Here is an 11,449-nt window from a genome sequence, read left to right on the forward strand (position 1 = left end):
ATTTAACCCATAAATTATTGATTGAATCTATTACGTTTTTAAATTATTTAATTTAAACCTATTTAGTCATTGAAAAAATTACAAGAATAAAATATAGAGTTTTATTAAAGAGTGCCCTTAGGGCACTTGATAAGAAACTTGAAATGCTTATACATTATGCATGAGAGTGCCTGTAATATGTAATAATACTTTGCTACAAATAATAATGAAACAAAATAATATATTAATTAAGTCATAAAAAGAACTTAGCGAAAAACTTAAAAGCAATAAATTAAAAATTGCAAACAAAATGTAGTATAATACTAAATAAAACAAAATGTAGTATAATACTAAATAAAGACAAGCACGTAGTTATTGTAAAAAGTAAGTAAGAAAATACCATAGATTACTCTAATAAAGGAAATTCACCCTAAGAACTGAATCTCACTTTTCAAAGACAAAAAGAAATTTAATTTTTTTTTAAATAAAATTTTAATTAGATTAGGTCTTTTGTTAATTTATAATATTTATGTGCTTATATTTTATTTTTGTAATCCTTTTAGGAACTAAATAATTTTGAATTAAATACTTTAGGAATATAATAGATTCAATCGATAGTTTAGGGATTAAATAGATTTTGATTCATATACTTTAGAGACTTAAAAGACACAATCAATAGTTCAGGGATTAAGTAAACAATTTAAAAATAGTTTTAGGGGTTTAAAATGTAATAAACCCTTATTATTATTATTATTATTATTATTATTATTATTATTATTATTGTTATTGTTGTTGTTGTTGTTGTTGTTGTTGTTGTTGTTTGAATTGTTTAGTGTTACTCTTTTGTCTTAAACTCAACTTTTGATTTTATTTATTTATTTATTTATTACAACTAAGTTTTGATTCATTTGAAAGACCCAATTTTTACCACAAAAATTCTGAGTTTCTTTGCTTGTCAAAGAGTGAACTTGGTCATATCACCTTAGTTGACTCATCAAAATTATAATCACAATTGATAACGACATTATGAGTAATGTTAGGAATACAAAAAATTCCATTAAAAATTTTACTAAATATCTCACGTAGGAATCTCTCTAACATTTGATAGCAATTGTGGGGCTTCTAACATTTTTCAAGGCATTGTTGTCATCCAAATTGTTGCGAGTACTTTCAACTTCAAGGAACATCAGGATTTAGGTGTTTCTATGCATTACCTACATCGTAAATCTTATAATTAAAAATAAATAAATAAATAAAATACGTGTAGATGTGAATGTGAAAAATAAAAATTTAATGAATTGTATTGAAAAAGCTCCATGGTGACCAATAAGAGAGAGACGTCACCAGCTTGGCGGGCTTATTATTATGATTTATATTTTAAAACAGATCGAGGAGGGCTCATGTTAATTTTCCTTACTCTAACGTTAATCATATTAAACTCTTAATAAGATAATAATGCATTATGCTTTGTACTTTAATCACTTGTACTGATTTTTGTTTGAATGTGATTAATTTATTTGACACGTAACATAACCATTATTTATTTATTTTTTTAATACAACATACCGTTATTTTAGGTTGATTACAGTGTTTTGTGGAATAATCGAAGTTTAATGTTCAAACAAGGGATCATACCAGAATTAATTGTATATTGTTTTAGAAGAAGGAAATTCTTTTAATGAGCATTTTTCTCTACTTGTTTCATTTTTTATTGAAACTATATTTATGTTAATTAAATTATGGAATGAAATTGGGAGTTTGAACATCTGACAGTTTCTAATAATAGTTCAAAATTGAAATATATAGTTGAAAGGGATGTTGAATATTATTAAAAATAGTTAATCGAAGCATAGAGAAATTTTCAACTGTAATCAAACTTTAAGAAATTTGAAAGTTATTTAAAGAAGACTCTGTGTTACACTACTTCAAAATAAATTCCAAAGGGTTTGTTTTAGTGGGCGTAGAGGCAACAAAAGATCTTATCACTCAAGAGGCAACCAAATCTAAGAAGATTTGTTATAATGAGAAAAAATATTCTTAGATTTGGAGTAGATGAGGGTGAAATTACCTATTCAATAATGTTATTTTATTTTTTATTTTTTTCGAGTTTGAATGTTGATTTTAGTATCATTGTTGCGAATCTTCTCATATTTGGACTTCATAGAAATTGCTTATTTAATCAATATTTTTTTTCTTTTTTGGTTTGAATATTGATTGTGGGGTGATTTGGAGTTCATGAGAGTGAAATTACACTACAAAAAAAAGTGATTTTTTGCGACGGTAAAATACCGTCGCTAATACTCCTAATGCCGTCGCTAATACTTTTTGCGACGGCAAAATGACTTTTTGCGACGGCAAGAGGGGGGTCGCAACTGCAGGGGTTGCAAAAGAGTTTTTGCGACGGTAAGTGCCGTCGCTAATGTTTTGCGACGGCATTTTTTACCTTTTTGCGACGGCACCGTGCAGTCGCTAATAACATTTGAAATTTCTTGACTTTTTTGCGACGGCCTTATTTTACCGTCGCTAAAAATGTTATTTGAGACGGCAAAACATACCGTCGCCAATAGTCTTTTTTTAAAAAAAAAACACTTTTTTGCGACGGTGTGGTGCCGTCGCAAAAAGTATAAAAAATATGAAATTTACTATTTTTTGCGACAGATAATGCCGTCGCAAAAAATATTAAAAAATAATAAAATTTTTATTTTTTACGACAGTATAATTTTGTCGCAAAAAATAAAACCTGTAACAAAATTAATAAAAATATTTAAATTTTCTATTTTTTTCGACGGTGGTGCCGTCTCTCTCTCTAAGAGCTGATTATTTACATTCCATTCACAAAAACATCATAACAGAAAACAAAAATAAAAAATTATCAAACCATCAAATTCAATATTTTACAAAGAACAATTAAACTGTACATGTTCATAAAAGCATATTTAAATTATAAAATTCACCCAAATCCTAAAAAAAAATAAAATAATAAAATAAAATCTAAAATTCACCAATCAACACATTGGATATTTAGGAACAAAGCTCTCCAATGCTTATAAATTAGGAACAAAGTTCAGGTCCCATCATGAGCGAAGTGGAAAGCTTATTGGTTTAAAAAAATGAAGAACAAACTGAAGGTGGAGCTAATTTTGGTGGTGGTGTTGTCGGTTATGGATTGGAAAGAGTCTAGCTGGTATACCATTGAAAGTCTCCTTGGTGATCTGAATATGAACTTTGAAATCCCCAACTAGCAGTCTCCTTGGTGATCTGAATATGAACTTTGAAATCCCCAACTAGCTCTGTGAGATCAGGCTCCTCATGCAGAGCAAAAACCATTATCCCTTTCTTTGCTGCACCAAAACAAAATCTCCAAGCTGAGTAAATATGTATAGGTGAAACTGAACTTAATAGTCATAATTTGAAATAATAATTAAAGAAAAATATAATATACAGACAAACCAAAACTATATGTTTAACCAAATTTGTGATTTGATTTTGTTAAACTCAACATGTATTGTATGATTATGAGTTTGAGATTTGTTTTTTAAACTTCTAATCTTTTTTCCCCATTTTTCTTGTTACTCGTCGAAATCGACCAAACCAACCGAGAAACTAAATAGTTTTGGTTGGTCGATTTCGAAGAAAAGGTCGGTCGGAAATGGACGAATGAATTTGAAAACTGATTGTGTCGGTTCGGTGGATGGTTTGGGAGTGAACCCGAGCTGAGCCGACCCGTGCACACCCCTAACTCGTATATCTCGTGTCTTAAATTTATATTTACATACATAGCAAATAAAACTATATAAATATTTTTCCGTATCCCCAACCAAGTCTGAATCATAAATTTTTTAAAATCACCATGCCCAGTGTCAGTGTCAGTGTCCGTGCCCTTATCCGTGTATATGCTTCCGAGGTGACTTCCAATAATTGAAGCCAAATAAATATGTATACAACAAATTTCAATACAGCTTCAAGTGGGGTGGTGAATAGATACACGTAAGAAATTGACCAAATCAGCATAATTAAAAAAACAAATTTCAAACATTTATGTAGTAATAAGAAACTAATCAACTGTAGTAATTCCCAAACTTTTACAAGTAGTAGAATGAAACTACCAAATATAGCTTGTTATCATTTCAGAAAATGAATTCAGGAAGTAAAACAAAACAATTAAAGCTATATTAGAGGTCATATGGTGCACACTGTACACAACCATGAGCTCTTTCTATGACAAAATGCTCCAAATTGATTTATTTCCTACTTCTCCATCTGTTGTCTTAATAAATGAAGACAACAAAGTAGATGACAAATAGAACACAAATCAAAACATCTTGAATTATGTTTTTGTTTTGCCAAGACAAATAGAGTACAAACATCTCAGAAAGCCATTTAAATCTACCAGATAATAATGAATGGCATAAAATTTTGCAGCTATGCCACAACCAGCCCAACACCCACAACCAGACTAATGCAAAGGCAAAATTACAGATCAACTAGCCTTAAATGACTTTCTGAGAACCAATAAGAGTAAATATCTTAAATGGTCATGAAATTTCTTCATAAAAACAAAACTAAAAAGAAATTGAAAAGGAGAGCAAGAGAGTAAAATTGTATACAAAAGAAAGAAATAAAGGCATACCGCATAAACATGTTTTGCCCCTGCTTTTGCACAAAAGAGTGACCAAGGAGAACACAATTCAACTATGATCTATAATAGAAAATCCCACACACAAAACATGCTAGAAGTCTTCAAGTCATTGGTCCATAGTTTGATATTTGGTTTTGAGCCAGTTGGGATGCCCTGGGGGGCATCTCTTTTCCCCCAAGTGAATTGACTTCCTGTGGGTGTGATCATTGAAGTTCAGGGCACCTAGAAAACACTATAATTTTAAAATTTTGTTTAATATGACCCTCTTTTTTGTTGAGATAATGGAGTACCCTCTTTTTTGTTGAGATAATATCAGATCTGTTATGATGATGAGATAATGGAGTACATAAAAATCCATCTATTGAGGGCTACCTTTCTCCAGCCCCATTGCTTCATGTTTTATCGATGCCTACGGTTCAATGTCACACTAAAATCCAAACTAGGCAAGAGACCATTCTTGCAAATAACTCAAACCCAAAATGCACCCTACTAGGAATCTTGGGTGCCCCATATATATGCTTCCTAATCCTAACGGGAACCCTACACAGCCTCTCACTATCTGTAGTTCAATGCTACCAAACAAGTCAGCAAAGAGATGCTCTACTTGAGAGTGTTTTAACACGATGAATTTAACATCTGTAGTTGTAAAGGGGTGATATTGAAACTCATCATCATGCAAATTAATATTTGTAAATAAGTTTTCACAACCATCTATACTTATATTATATCACAACCATATCTTATACTATATATACAATTACAAGATGTTATGTGATCTTTGTGTATCTATATTTTTAATTTTATTTAATATGAAAATACACACCTCACAATATGATTTTCTATTAAATCAATAGGTCAGAAGTGAATATTTGTTTCTGCCCTTGTTAACAAGATCATCTGGTATGTAGGAGGAGCTCTCACCTTGTGGAAATGCTAAATGACAGAAAAGAGCCATGGCTTGTTCATCTTTCAACAAAAAGTTCAATGTATATGTTGAAGAAAATCTTGGAAATACAGATCTTGATGTAATCAAGATTTTGTAATCTGATATTTGGAACTTGAACCTCTTAACAAGGAATTCCAATCCAAACCACACATCATCCAAGACATTTAAAGCAAACAACTAAAAACCAGACCCATGAAAAGAAATGTAAAACAAATCAACCCATTTTGGAAATATTTGAAGTTTGGGTTCCATAATTCCATTAACATTAAGAAAAATGCAATATAATTTCTAGAGCACTGTAAAAAGCAGAATATGCATCACAACACAAGCAATTGCCGAAACTAAATCACAAATCACACAACACCAAAACTAAAATCCCAAAATAGTAATTCCTAAAAAACAGAGAACCCTGCTAATAAAAAAAGAAAAGCAAACCAGACTCAGACCATAATAAAACCTGGACCTTTGTTTCATTCCCCTGACGATGAGGTGTTCACCCAATATTTCATCCAATATAATATTATTACTTTAGGTCTTCACCCAATATTTCATTCCCCTGACAACAAAAATCAGATCATAAATATTTCGAACTAAGGTCATAAAAATCAGATCACAACTAAGATCATATTTCGAATCAGATCTGTTGGTCCACAACAAAAATCAGATCTGTTGGTCCACAAAAAATCAGAGATGAGAGATCAGGGAGAGAGAGAGAGAGAGAGAGAGAGAGAGACGCTTACCTGTGTGTGAGTCGATCGGTGCAGAGATGCAAAACCAGAGAGTGAGTGTGAGACTGATGAGATGAGAGAGTGAGGGAGACAGATCAGATCAGATCAGAGAGATATATATATATATATATATAAAACAAAAAAAATCAACGATCGGGCGAGAGAGACAGAGATTGAGAGAGTTTACCTGTGAAGTAGATTGATCGGCTGTGCGATGATGATCGGAGCGATGAGATGAGAAAGAGAGTGATCGGTGCAGAAAGTTTCCATGTTGAATGATCGGCTGCCAGAAACGAGAGAGTGAGAAAGAGACTGTGAGATGGTGAGTGAGTGATGGTGAGACTGTGAGAGAGAGAGAGAGAGAGAGAGAGAGTGAGGGAGCCGATTATAGATTAGGGTTTTTTTTTCTTTTGTTTTGTTTGTTATAGGTGAGTGAGATGGTGAGTGAGAGATGGACGGTTAGATTTGAAAGAGGGGGAAAAAAATGAATTTTTTTTTTTTTTTGATTTTTTTATGAAATTTTATTTTTTTGAATTTTTTTTTCTAATTTTCATTACAAATGAATATTTAAATAATAAAAGGATTTTTTTTTCGCAACGGAGGATGTCATTGCTAAAAAAAATTATTTTTTATTAAAATAATTTTTTTATAGTTAATGAATTTTTATTTTTATTTTTATTTTTTCATTTAGTAAGGTTAAAAATTTATTTGTTTCATATTTATTTTAATGAATATAAAGTTATTATTATTTTTTTATTTGGTAGAAGTAGGGATAATATTTTCCATTAAAATAAAGTTAATTTTTTGTGGCGAGAGAAAGAGAAAGAGATAGAGAGAGAGACAGAAAAATAGAGAGAAACAAGATATGAGCGAGAGATAGACAAAGAGAGAGAGAAATAGAGCGAAAAGAGATGATCGAGAGAAAGACATAGAAAAAGAGAGACGGAGAGAGAAGAAAGATGAGCGAGAGAAACAGAGAGAGAAATAGAGAGAAGATAAATAAGCGAGAGAGAAGAGAGATAGAGAGATAAGAGAGATAGAGAGAAGAGAGATGAGCGAGAGACAAAGAGAGAAAGAGAATGAGACAGAGACAAAGACTGACAGATAGAGAAGAGTGATAAGTGAGAGAGAAAAGAGAGGTAATATTTTGTGGTAGAGGAGAGGAAGGCGAACATAGTGAGGGATAAATAGATAAATAGACAAATAGACAGATAGAGAGAGAGAAAAGAGTAATGAGTGAGAGAGAAACAAGGAGAGAGAGAGATAGACAGAAAAAGAGATAGAGAATTATGTTTAGAAACAAATAGTCAAGAAATGGCACAATCTTTCTATAACGGAAATGAAGCAACTTGGAAAAGCATAAACTAATTTTTTGTAGTAGAGGAAAAGGAGCGGCAGCAGTAGTGAAAGTAGTGGATAAGAGATGATGGTGGTGGCGGCGATGATGGTGATGGCGAAACAGATTAGTAGTGAAGTTGTGGTAGTGGTAGTGTAAATGGAGTGACAGGGGTGAAAGAGAGGTAATGGTAGTAGTAGTGGTAGTGGTGGTAGTGGAGTGGTGGCGAAACAGACAAACAGATAGATAGACAAACAGATAGATAGACAAACAGACAAACAGATAGATAGACAAACAGACAGAGAAATAAGAGTGATGAGTGAAAGAGAGAAAGAGAATAGTGGTGGTAGTTGAATGGCATTTGCAGTAGTGGTAAATGTGGTAGAGAAGATGGGTAGTGAGAGAGAAAGATGAGTGAGAGACGAATAGAGAAAAGAGATAGAGAGACAGAGTGATGAGCGAGAAAGAGACAAAGTGGTCGCTAAAAGTGCATTTTCTTGTAGTGGATCGATAAATCGATAGGGAGCTCAATAAATAAAGAAGACAGATAATTCAAAACACTGTTCAAAACTTAATTCAAATCAATTTTTTAAATATTTTAAATATTTAAATATTTTAAAAATATTTTAATTTTGTAAGAGACAGATAAAGAAGAGAGATAGAGAGAGAGAGACACAGAGATAGAGTGATGAGCGAGAGAGAGATAGACAAAGTGGTTGCCAAAAGTGTATTTTCTTATAGTGGATCGATAAATCGAGAAGGAGCTCGATAAATAGAGAAGATAGGAGTAAGAGAGTGAGCAAGTCGAACATAGTGAGGGAGAAATAGACAAATAGACAAGTAGACACAGAGAGAGAAAAGAGTGATGAGTGAGAGAGAGACAGGAAGAGAGAGATAGACAGAAAAAGAAATAGAGAGAGAAAGAAAGAGAGAGATGGAAAGATAGAAAAAGAGAGACAAACAAGAGATGAGTGAGAGATAGACAAAAAAAAGAGAGAAATAGAGCGAAAAGAGATGAGCGAGAGAGAGACACAGAAAAAGAGAGAGATAGAAGGAGAAGAGAAATGAGCGAGAGAGATAGACAGACAAGAGAGAGAGAAAGAGAGAGAAAAAAAAAGAAATGAGAGAGATGGAGATAAGAGAGATGAGCAAGAGAGACAGAGAGAGAAAACAGATGAGAGAGATAGAGAGAAGAGAGATAGGCGAGAGACACAGAGAGAAAATGAGAGAGAGAGAAACAGACAGACATAGAAAGAGATAGAGATAGAGATAGAGAGAAATGAATGAAAAGAGATAAAGAGAAGAGAGAGAGATAGAGACAGAGAGACAGGAAAATGAAAAAATGAATGAAAAGAAGACGACATTGTTTTTTTTAATTTTTTTTGCGACAGAAAAATACCGTTGAATTTATTCAAATCATTTTGTGACTGTATATATATGAAGCTATCTCAAAACCACAATCACCAAAATCTTTTAAAAATTCACTAAATACCAAAAATACAAAAAAAAAATATCATAATTCAATACATTTTTTTTTTGTATTTTTATGTATTTATTAATTTTTAAAAATATTTTTTCATAAATTTTTTATTTTTTAGATACATCTAAGTAAGGTACATCTAAAAAAAATATTTAAAATTTTAAAAATATTCACTAAAAAAAAACACGAAAGCCACTTTTTGTGACAGCAGAAAATGCCGTCTCAAAAAAGCAGAGTATTTGCGACGGCACCATTTGCCGTCTCAAAAAAACAGAGCATTTGCGACGGCACTACTTGCCGTCTCAAAAAATGAGAGTATTTGCGACGGCAGAAAATACCGTCGCTAATACTCTCATTTTTTGAGACGGCAAATAGTGCCGTCGCAAATGCTCTGTTTTTTTGAGACGGCAAATGGTGCCGTCGCAAATACTCTGCTTTTTTGAGACGGCATTTTCTGCCGTCACAAAAAGTGGCTTTTTGAGACGGCAAGTGTGCCGTCGCAAATAGTTCCGTCTCATATACCCAGTTTTCTTGTAGTGTTACTTATTTAATCATGTTCCGTTGTTTGTTTTTTTGGTTTGAATGTTGATTGTGGTATCATTGTTGGAACATTCTCAAATTTAGAGCTCATGAGAGTGAAATTACCTATTTAATCATGTTAGTGTATTTATTTTATTTTTATTTTTATTTTTTTTCCTTCCCTTGGTTTGATTGATTGTGGTGTGAGAACATTCTCAGTTTTCCACATCATGAGAGTGAAATTATCTAGTTAATTATGTGATTTTGTTGTGATTTTCTGCTTGAATGGTGTTGATTGTGATGTCATTTGAACGCCCCAAATTTTATTAACAGAATGCATCACCAAATCCCTTTATTAAGTTCATTTCCAAGCTACTGTTGCAGAATCAAAATAAGATAAATGCGATAATTAAAATTATCTCTCGCATAAATGCAGTAATAGAATGTACACACAACAAATTACAACACATGCCATTAGACTTACATTGGGAATTACAGGATAAAAATAGTTACAATAGAGTTTATTCTTTTTAGAAACATTGGCACTTTTTCTTACAATTCAGCAGTTTCAAATCCAGAATAAAGTAACTCCTTGGCTCTTAGACGACACATCTGACTCTACACCTAAAAAAATTATTTAACAACAGAGATAATCACAAAGGTTTAGTAGGAATCTCCAATGATTCTAATCAATAATAACTTGCATATATATGTAATCATGAATGCTCATGTTATATATATAGATAATAATATCTTTTCATATCTGAAGTATTTACATACATACGTATACTTTTTTGTTCTACAATAGTGACCTAAGAGAGAAGAACAGAGAGAAATATTTTGCAAAGATTTTTCAGGTAAACTCCCACATCAGAATACGTATTATTATTTTCTCTATATCAGATATATAGAGAATCTCTGCTAATAAAGGTGGAGTTGTAGTCTCCCACAACAACCCAAACATCTCTTTAGATAATTCTCTTAATTATCTTATATTATAAATCAAGTGAATTATCTACAATCCATGTGGACTATCCAAGGGTTATGGGTTGGGTCAAATCCGACCCAATTTCCAACATCTCCTACTCGTCCACATCATTGGTTACATTCACAACCGTCATTTCTCAATCTCTCATTCAATCCACTCCTTATAGGAAACAATAGAGCATGCGACCTGCCAATAAGGCATAAAGGCTAGAGTGCTATATTTAGCCACCATAAACTAACATAGTGCATCACTCCAAATATCTCATCTACAACCTAGATTCACATCAAATCGAATATTTTAAAACCCCTAGCGAGTCATAACTCATAAACATGTTTGATCTCAACACTGTATCTCTACTTATGATTATATCGTAATATCAAATCTGACATAATAGCCCGGGTAATGAGCTGCAATACAAGGGTGTGATTCCCAACAATCTTCCGTAGGAACTCATGTCAATTTACTCAAACTAGACGGCTTTTCTAGACAACGTTCTCTGGATCGTCTTCATCATGGCCCTTAGATGACATGCTAAAGTAATGACATCAAGTCATCACTTCAAGACATAGATCCAGCTTCAACGGTATAGAGTAGGCCTATTATTGGCCTAACAGGGCTCCCACAGTGCTAGAGCAGGAATCCATCTAACCACTCTCCCTTAAGTGGTCGACGGTAGCACATACAATATGATATGCATGCTACGGCAGAGCTCCCACTAAATTGGGTTTGTCACTCTCTAACGTTGTACAAATCTTAGTCTAGTCACTATCGTCTAACCTGAGTTTCTTAGCATATTCGTTCATCAATCACCTATCTAAGATCTCATATTTGGCT

General features: G+C 32.6%; 1 long non-coding RNA gene across 1 annotated transcript; it reads right to left on the reverse strand.

The window, feature by feature from the left end:
* Positions 1-2,825: 2,825 nt before the first annotated feature.
* Positions 2,826-6,651, reverse strand: LOC145801243 (uncharacterized). Its single transcript, XR_014342429.1, has 3 exons — positions 6,480-6,651; positions 6,305-6,357; positions 2,826-6,120 (listed from the first exon to the last, which is right to left on the reverse strand). It is a non-coding gene; the product is annotated as an uncharacterized LOC145801243 (long non-coding RNA).
* Between the last annotated feature and the right edge of the window lie 4,798 nt (positions 6,652-11,449).

The sequence above is a fragment of the Camellia sinensis genome, chromosome 10, assembly GCF_055761805.1.
Source record: "Camellia sinensis isolate YWXY chromosome 10, ASM5576180v1, whole genome shotgun sequence".
Classification (NCBI taxonomy): Eukaryota; Viridiplantae; Streptophyta; class Magnoliopsida; order Ericales; family Theaceae; genus Camellia; species Camellia sinensis.